General features: G+C 41.2%; 1 long non-coding RNA gene across 1 annotated transcript in view; it reads left to right on the forward strand.

The window, feature by feature from the left end:
- The window catches only part of LOC141548537 (uncharacterized), a 49,557-nt gene extending 44,474 nt beyond the window's left edge, over positions 1-5,083 (forward strand). Inside the window, exons 3-4 of the long non-coding RNA XR_012483995.1 lie at positions 2,840-2,908; positions 3,289-5,083. This is a non-coding gene — a long non-coding RNA (uncharacterized LOC141548537). The remainder of the gene's footprint in view (positions 1-2,839; positions 2,909-3,288) is intronic.
- The last annotated feature ends 3,360 nt before the right edge of the window (positions 5,084-8,443 follow it).

The raw sequence follows: 8,443 nt of genomic DNA on the forward strand, positions 1-8,443 counted from the left end.
TTTTTCCAGATTTTCCCCTCCCTCCCTCTACTTCTTCCCCTAGATGACAGGCAATCCCATACATTTTACATGTGTTACAGTATAACCTATATATGTGTGTAAATACCATTTTCTTGTTGCACATTAAATATTAGATTCCGAAGGTATAAGTAACCTGGGTAGAAAGACAGTAGTGCTAACAATTTACGCTCATTTCCCAGTGTTCCTTCTCTGGGTGTAGTTGTTTCTGTCCATCATTGATCAGCTGGAAGTGACTTGGATCTTCTTTATGTTGAAGATAGCCACTTCCAGGGCCCTTTTCTGAGGAAGTTTCCAGGCTGGTCATCCTTCATTCTTTTTCTGGCCCCACTTTTGACTCTTTAAACTTTGCTACCCTGCCTTCACATGGGCATCTTTCTTTCTCCTCTCTCCTGTCCCTCTTTTGGTCTTTTTGGTGTACTATCTTCTCCCATTCGAATATGGGCTTCTTGAGGGCAGGAACCGTCTATTTGCCAGCGTAAAGGCTTCATAAATATTCATTGAGTCAGTGTGAGGAAGAAATGGTTCCATTTTACTGGTGAAGAGAATAGTGGATTAATAATCTAGTTTCTAGAATGAAGGAAGAACAAGAACTATCTAGTGATCTGGGTTCTAGAATTCACTTCTCTCTCTGTCTTTGTCTCTCTCGGGCCTCATTTTTCTCATCTATAAAATGAACATAGTAAACCAGATGGTACCTAAGGGCTCCGCTTGTAGCTCTGCCATTCAGTGCTTCCTCATTGAAAATGAAGACTGAACAAGTTCCCTTTGCTATCACATTAGTAATAGAAAGGTAACAGAGTCAATTACGGAGTTTTCTCAATGGGAGCCAGGTAGAGAGACACGGGCTGAGAAATAAGGACTGGGAGTAAGGGAAGGAGGTTGAAACATTCATTTTCACATTGTTCTTTTCTGTCACACTTAAAGGAATTTGATACTTAGAACAAAATCCATCAGTCAACTCTGCAAAGACGGGTGATTCATCCGGGAGGATAAGAATGGGGTTTGGGCGCATTTGAAACCATGCTCGATAAATATTTGTTGAATGAATGAGTTATTATCTGTTTGTGTTTCATCCTCAGAAAGTTTCTTTTAATAAAAAAAACATCTTTGGCTAAATTAGATTGGGCGGGGGAGGGAGGGATTTTGCCATCACATTGAACATTTCAATTGATGGGAGCTGTCTAAACAGTACATTGTGATTCCAACAGATTTTCTCATAACAACAAAACACCCACTGATGCTGGAAATGCTATTACAAAATGAGCTACTTGCATAAAAGAAAACTTTCCCCTTTATTTCACAGTGTTGAGAGATGCATATGAGAGACCTCGGTAACTGAGTCTGACATTTAAAAAAAAAAAAAAAAAAAAAAAAAAAAAAAAAAAAAAGGAGCACTGCCTTGGAAAGAATGCCAGATTTGAAGTGGAAGCATTTCAATTGGCGTCCCGGCTCAGTCACTTGCTGCCCGGGTGACTTTGATCAAGTGCCTTCCCCTCCCTCGGCCTCAGTTTCCCCCTCTGTAAAATGAGACCTTGGGCCACTGAGGTCCCTTCTCAGGTCTCTTGATCTATGATTCTAATTGCTTAGTCTGGGCTGAAATGTTTCTTTCTTGAAAGGAGAAGGATGGAGGATTGCAAACAAAGTGTCAGGAGACTCAGGGAGAGGTCTGCGGGAGAAGGGAGGGGAGAACAAAAGGCCACCCATCCATCAGTCATGTCATGGGCAAAGTTTAGAGCAGACTGCGGAACTTGGACTCACGTTCTTGGGGTAGCTTCTTCATCTTTGTCTGCTCTGCTCCTAACAAGGAGGCGCAGAGGCAGCTTTCTTAATGACTGTGATGATGTCCATAATAATAAGAGCTCGCATTTAGATGGTGCTTTAAGGTTTATAAAGCACTCTTCCAACAGCCTCATGGGGTAAATAATGTAAGCACGATTCTAGAGAAGAGAAAATTGGAAGGTTGAGTGCATTTGTCTAATGTCAGGAGGCCGAGATCAAGCAATGAAGCTGGAGGGGACCTCAGAGGCCATCTAGTCCAACCCCCCTCATTCTTCACGTGAGGAAACTGAGACACAGAAAGTGCGAGTTACTTGCTCAAAATCACAGATCTAGAGGTGGAGGGGACCTCAGAGGCCATTGAAACCAATATCTTCATTTTACAGATGAGGACATTGAGGCAGAGGAGGGGAATTGACTTGCCAAAGGGCATACAGGCAGTAAGAATCGAAGATCTTTTGACTTCACAGAAAATGTTCTTTCAACTACACTATCATTATTTATAAATAGCCATTCACATTTCTCTGATTCTGGGGCAGCTAGGAGGTAGAGTACTGGGCTGAGAATCAGGAAGACTAACCTTGAGTTCAAGTCTGGCCTGAGATACTTGAGCAAGTCACTTGATCTTGTTTGCCTCAGTTTCCTCATCTGTAAAATGAGCTGGAGAAGGGAATGGTAACCACTTTCAGCACCTTTTCCAACAAACTCCAAATAGGGTCATGAAGTGTCAAACGTGACCGAAACAATTGAACAACACATTTCTCTAAGTCAGGCGTTCTTAACTTGGAGTCCATGACTTTTTAAACTATCCCAATAACAGTATTTCAGTGTAGTTGATTTCCATTGTAATCCTACAGATTTTATTTCTATTTAAAAACATGATTTTGAGATGAGATTTCTGGGTTTCTCCAGACTGTTAGAGGGCTCTCTGACTCCCCCAAAAAAGTTAAGATCCCCCATTCTAGTCCTTTGAGGTTTACAAAATTCTTTCTTTTCTCTACTCCCATGAAGCAAGGTGTGAAACTATTATCTTCAATTCTAGATGAGACAGCAGCAGACTGGGCCTGGAGCCAGGAAGATAAGAGTCCGAATCCTGCCTGTGTGCTGTTAGGTAAGTCATTTAATTCATTTGCCTCAGTTTCTTTATTTATAAATGAGGATAAGAATCACACCCTCTTCACAGGTTTGTCATCAGGATCAAAGGAAATTATATTTGTAAAAAACTTTAAACCAGATGAGTGTTAGCTATTCTTCTTCTTCTTCTTCTCTAAGATGCTAAATGACTTTCAGCTATTATTATTATTCTAAAAGAATGTTAAATGACTTTCAGCTCTTATTATTATTCTTGTTCTCAAAGAGGCTAAGTGACTTTCACTCAGCTACACAGCTATGAAATGTCAGGTTCTAGAATTGCATTCAGGCCTCCGGATTTGTGCTCTAAATCTAGGCTTACTGAGTTTTTTTTTTTTTTTTTTTTTCGAATCAATGCAGTTGACTATCTATTATCTAAGGACAACTCTTGCCTTGGGTGCATTGTCATTGCTGATAGAAGAGAACAGGAAAATGTTTCAACAGTGTCATCCAAAGTGTATTGACTTTCCCCCGAGAAGAAAGAGACAGAAACTGAAAATGGCAAAAGGGGAGATGATCCACAGAAAGTGATAAAGTCCTCTTGTCATAAGAATCATACAACACAGGATATAGAATGTTGGAGGATTTTTATAGAGCTCCCCAAATGGGAAAGTCCAGTCAAGTCAACAAGCATTTGCATCTATATTTGTACAAAGTACCTATTACCTAAGAGCTGATGATAAAATAAAAGGCTTCCCAACCCCAGAATGCCCCTGCCCTCTAATGGAGGAGACAATATGCAAATAGAGACATCTGAATAAGAAAAGCTGGAGAAATTGAAGATAAAGATTAAAGAAACTTAAATTTAGGGAGGAGTGACTGGGAAAGGCTTCTTGCAGAAGATGGGAAGGAAGCCGGGAGGCAAAGATGAGGTGGGAGAGAGTTCCTGGTATGGAGGTCGGTCAGTGGAAATGCTCCAGTCCAGAAAAGGGGAGCTGTGTGTGTCAAGAACAGTGTCACTGGATCTCAGAGTACAAAGAGGGAAGTCTGTTGTAAGAAGAGTGAAAAGGTAGAATGAGGTGAGTTTGCGCAGGGTTTGCAAAGCCAACCAGAGGGCTTATACGTTTTGATGCTGGAGGTCATAAGTAGCCATTAGAGTTTATTGAGTGGAGGAGGAAGGGGTGACATGGTTAGATCCCTAAAGCACACCGCCTGTGCTTTGGGAAGGTCAGTTTGACAGCTGAGAGTGGAGACAGACTTGAAGCAAGAGACTTGAAGGCCAAACGATAGTCTGGGTATGAGTGATGAGGGCTTTCTCCAGAGTCTGGGGTCAAAGGACAGAAGGGCTTGTACATCAAAGATGGTGCAAAGATAGAAACCAAACGACTTGACAGATGGTTGGAAATGGAGGGCGAGAGAGCCTCAGTGACTGGGATGATAGTGACACCATCAACAAGAGGAGAATTAGCAAGAGGGGAGGCTTTCAATCTTGGATGTGTTCAATTTAAGTTATCTGGAAAGCATCTAGTTTGAGAGGTCCAATGATGTGAGACTGGAGCCCATGGCCTAAGAGCAAGGTCGAGGATGGCCTTGATAGAAACCCAAGAAAGGAGCAGTCACATCCACTTCAACAGCAGAGCTCTCCTATTCTTCAGTCCAGTCACACCGGCCCCTTCTGCTGTTCTAACTCCCAACCTCAGGCCTTTTCAATGGCTGCCTCCATGTCTAGAATGCTCTCGCTCTTCTTTCTCCTGGCCTCCTTCAAGTCCCAGCTAAAATCCTGCCTCTCACAGGAAGCATTTCTCCATTGCTCCCCCTTTAATTCTTTCCCTCTGTCGGGTATCTCTAACTTCCCCCTGTCTCTAGTTTTTTCACAGAGTTGCTGTCTCTCCATTAGACCGGTTGTTTCTTGAGGGCAGAGATTGTCTTTTGCCATTCTCTGTACCCCCCGGGGTTTAACACAGTGCCTGACCCACAGTCAACACTTAAATAAATGCTTATTGACTGACTGACTTTATTTGTATAATGGACTCAAAAGTATGAAGATGGTTTGGGTCCCTCTGTATCGACTCTGTTGGTTTTGAGAAATAAATGGCCTTGCTAGAGCCAAGTGGAAGCTTGAATTCCCTGCTTAGAGCAAACATCATTTATGTGTATAATATCTAAATTCATGCAAGAATTCATAGCACTCCCAACTCAGCTCCTTCCCTGAGAATCTCTTATTTGCTTCACCATTGTCCTGGAGCCTTTCCTGATACCCGGCCTCCCCATTGGTCACCGATTCTCCTCCCGCCCTCCATGTTGACCTGCTATTTATTGCACATGTACTTAGCAATCTCCATGTCATCTCTCCCCATAGAACACAATCTCCCTCGGTACAAAGCTTGGTTCATTTCAGGCTGCATTCTCTGTGCCTGGCACACAGCAGGTCCTCGTTGATTGATTGACAGTGGAAAGCTTTGTTTATTGATTCACTGAACATTGAAATCAAATGAGGTGTTAAACAAGAAGTTATATGTTCAACAGTGTCCTGGAGACTGTTTTACATAGTCTAAATAAGAGGATTCCCCATTGGTAGCAAGATTCTCTGAATGCTCCAATTTACATATGACATCATACTAATTGCATTGGGCCTCAGAGCAATAAAAAGCCTCTTCAGTGAAGTCTACAGTAAAATGAAAGAAATTGGTTTAACCATCTACGCTAGAAAAACAAAGTATGATAAAAATATCTCTTGCCCAGATTGATAGAGACTGAGGCATGGCAAACAGAGAAATGGACTTGGAATCAGCATGATCTGGGTTCTGGGTTCCTCTTTAACATATACTAGCTGTGTGACCCTGAGCGAGTCACCTAACCTCTTATTCCCCCCCCAGGAAACTCTCCAAGACTATAAATTGCAGAGCAGGTTGAGATCTATATGGTAAAGGGAGTTTTCCCCCTGGAGAATTTATGGTCTATACCAATGAAATCAAAGGTCTGCCCTCTCTACCCTTTGCCTCCCCAGTGCCTTAATGATGTCCTACAGTTGGATAGGCAGCCTTTTGAACTTGTACATATATTTGGCATATATATATATATATATATATACACATACATGTACCTATATGATACATATACATGTTCATGTATATAAATGTATGCACACACACATATATGTATGTATGTATTGTGGATACACACACATACACCTATATATTTAAGCAATATATATCTGATGGATGTGCGCTGCCGTGTCCTAATAGAAGAAAAAAAAAAAGGGGGCTAGATGACAATTGAGAAAGTTCACAGTAGTATTCGTGATCTCAAGTTACTTCTTATCCCCCAACTCATTCAAATACTAATATTCTTCTGGTAAGCCCAGATTCTAACAGGCTATAGTAGTCAAGAACAAGTGCTAGAAGGTTCCAATAAGCTGGAAAAGTTTCAAGCATGGGCAAGTCACAAGTGGACTCTACCTCTCTCATTTTATAACTACTCTAGCTTAGCTCCAAGAGTCCCATCACCAAGGTAGCCATGGAAGGATGATTGTTTTGAGCATAGCAGAAGACCATCTACTAAGAAATCATGTTCCTCAGTGAAGAGGTTATTCATGCCATTGAAATGGCCAATAGTTGAAGTTAAAATACTGACATGTTCACTCAGTAAAGCTAATTTGTCTGTGACTCCTTTAACAGCATCTCTTTGATCAATTGCGATAGGGAAGAACCCAATGGGCAATGGAAAGACAATTGGCAGGTAGAAGCAGACATATTAGTTGTGCACGATAAGTGCCGTAAAAGGTATTATTGAAGACTTGGGGAACTAGAAAAGGAAAAAGAATGAAAGTCTAAGGAATTCGTGGTGTCTGTAAGAGCTAAAATCATTCAAGGAAACTCCTCCCACTATCACTACCCAGTGCCTTGAGTGAATTTTGAGCGGTGTTGGCTTCAGTCCTGGTTAGTAGGATTTGAGGACAAGAATTACCAAGGTATGGAGGCCATGAGATCTCCAGTGGAGGTGTTGGGAAGGAGGTGCAGGGCCAATATCTATAATTAAAGCAAAGGAAAGGGGAAAAAGCTCCATATGTCCTCCTACTATGAAAACAATGTTAACCTTATTAGGAGAAAGGCATCATGGGATAGTGCAAATAATGTTAGACTTGAAGTCATTTCACTTTTTTGAGCCTCATCTTCCTCCTCTGTCAAAAGTGTGTGTGTGTGTGTGTGTGTGTGTGTGTGTGTGTGTGTGTGTGTGCGTGCGCACACACGTGCGCCACTGGATTATTTTTAAGGTCTCTTTAATTCAACATTGCCTGTTCTAAGGACCTTCTAGCTCCAACATTCTGTGTCATAAGGACCATCCCAGCTCTGACATTCCCTATTTTAAGGCTCTTTCAGTTGTGACATTGTGTGTTCTAAGGACCTTCCAATCTCTGACATGGTCTGTTCTAAGGTCTCTTTCAGCTCTGATAGTCTCTGTTCTAAGGACTTTTCCAGCTCTGTTATCGTGTGTTCTATGACTCCTCCTAACTGATATTCCTAGCTCTAAGGTCCCTAACAGCTCTGACATTCTGTGTTCTCAGGTCCCTTCTATTTCCTATCCTCTGTGTTCTAAGGTCCCTTCTATTTCCAATACTCTGTGTTCTAAGGTCCCTTCTATTTCTAATACTCTGTGTTTTAAGGTCCCTTCTATTTCCAATACTCTGTGTTCTAAGGTCCTTTTTATTTCCAATACTCTGTGTTCTAAGGTCCCTTCTATTTCCAATACTCTGTGTTCTAAGGTCCTTTTTATTTCCAATACTCTGTGTTCTAAGGTCCCTTCTATTTCCAATACTCTGTGTTCTAAGGTCCCTTCTATTTCCAATACTCTGTGTTCTAAGGTCCCTTCTATTTCCAATATTCTGTGTTCTAAGGTCCCTTCTATTTCCAATATTCTGTGTTCTAAGGTCCTTTTTATTTCCAATACTCTGTGTTCTAAGGTCCCTTCTATTTCCAATACTCTGTGTTCTAAGGTCCTTTTTATTTCCAATACTCTGTTCTAAGGTCCCTTCTATTTCTAATACTCTGTGTTCTAAGGTCCTTTTTATTTCCAATACTCTGTGTTCTAAGGTCCCTTCTATTTCCAATACTCTGTGTTCTAAGGTCCTTTTTATTTCCAATACTCTGTTCTAAGGTCCCTTCTATTTCTAATACTCTGTGTTCTAAGGTCCTTTTTATTTCCAATACTCTGTGTTCTAAGGTCCCTTCTATTTCCAATACTCTGTGTTCTAAGGTCCTTTTTATTTCCAATACTCTGTGTTCTAAGGTCCCTTCTATTTCCAATACTCTGTGTTCTAAGGTCCTTTTTATTTCCAATACTCTGTGTTCTAAGGTCCCTTCTATTTCTAACACTGTGTTCTAAGGTCCTTTTTATTTCCAATACTCTGTGTTCTAAGGTCCCTTCTATTTCTAACACTGTGTTCTAAGGGCCATTCAAGCTCTGATAGCCTATGCTTTATATTCAGGGGCCCTGTACGGCTCTGACATTCTATATTCTTACCCTGATCTATTTGTCTCTTTCAGTCCCCCAGATAAAGAATGCCAATTGTCATATA

This window comes from Sminthopsis crassicaudata, chromosome X, assembly GCF_048593235.1.
Source record: "Sminthopsis crassicaudata isolate SCR6 chromosome X, ASM4859323v1, whole genome shotgun sequence".
Lineage (NCBI taxonomy): Eukaryota > Metazoa > Chordata > Mammalia > Dasyuromorphia > Dasyuridae > Sminthopsis > Sminthopsis crassicaudata.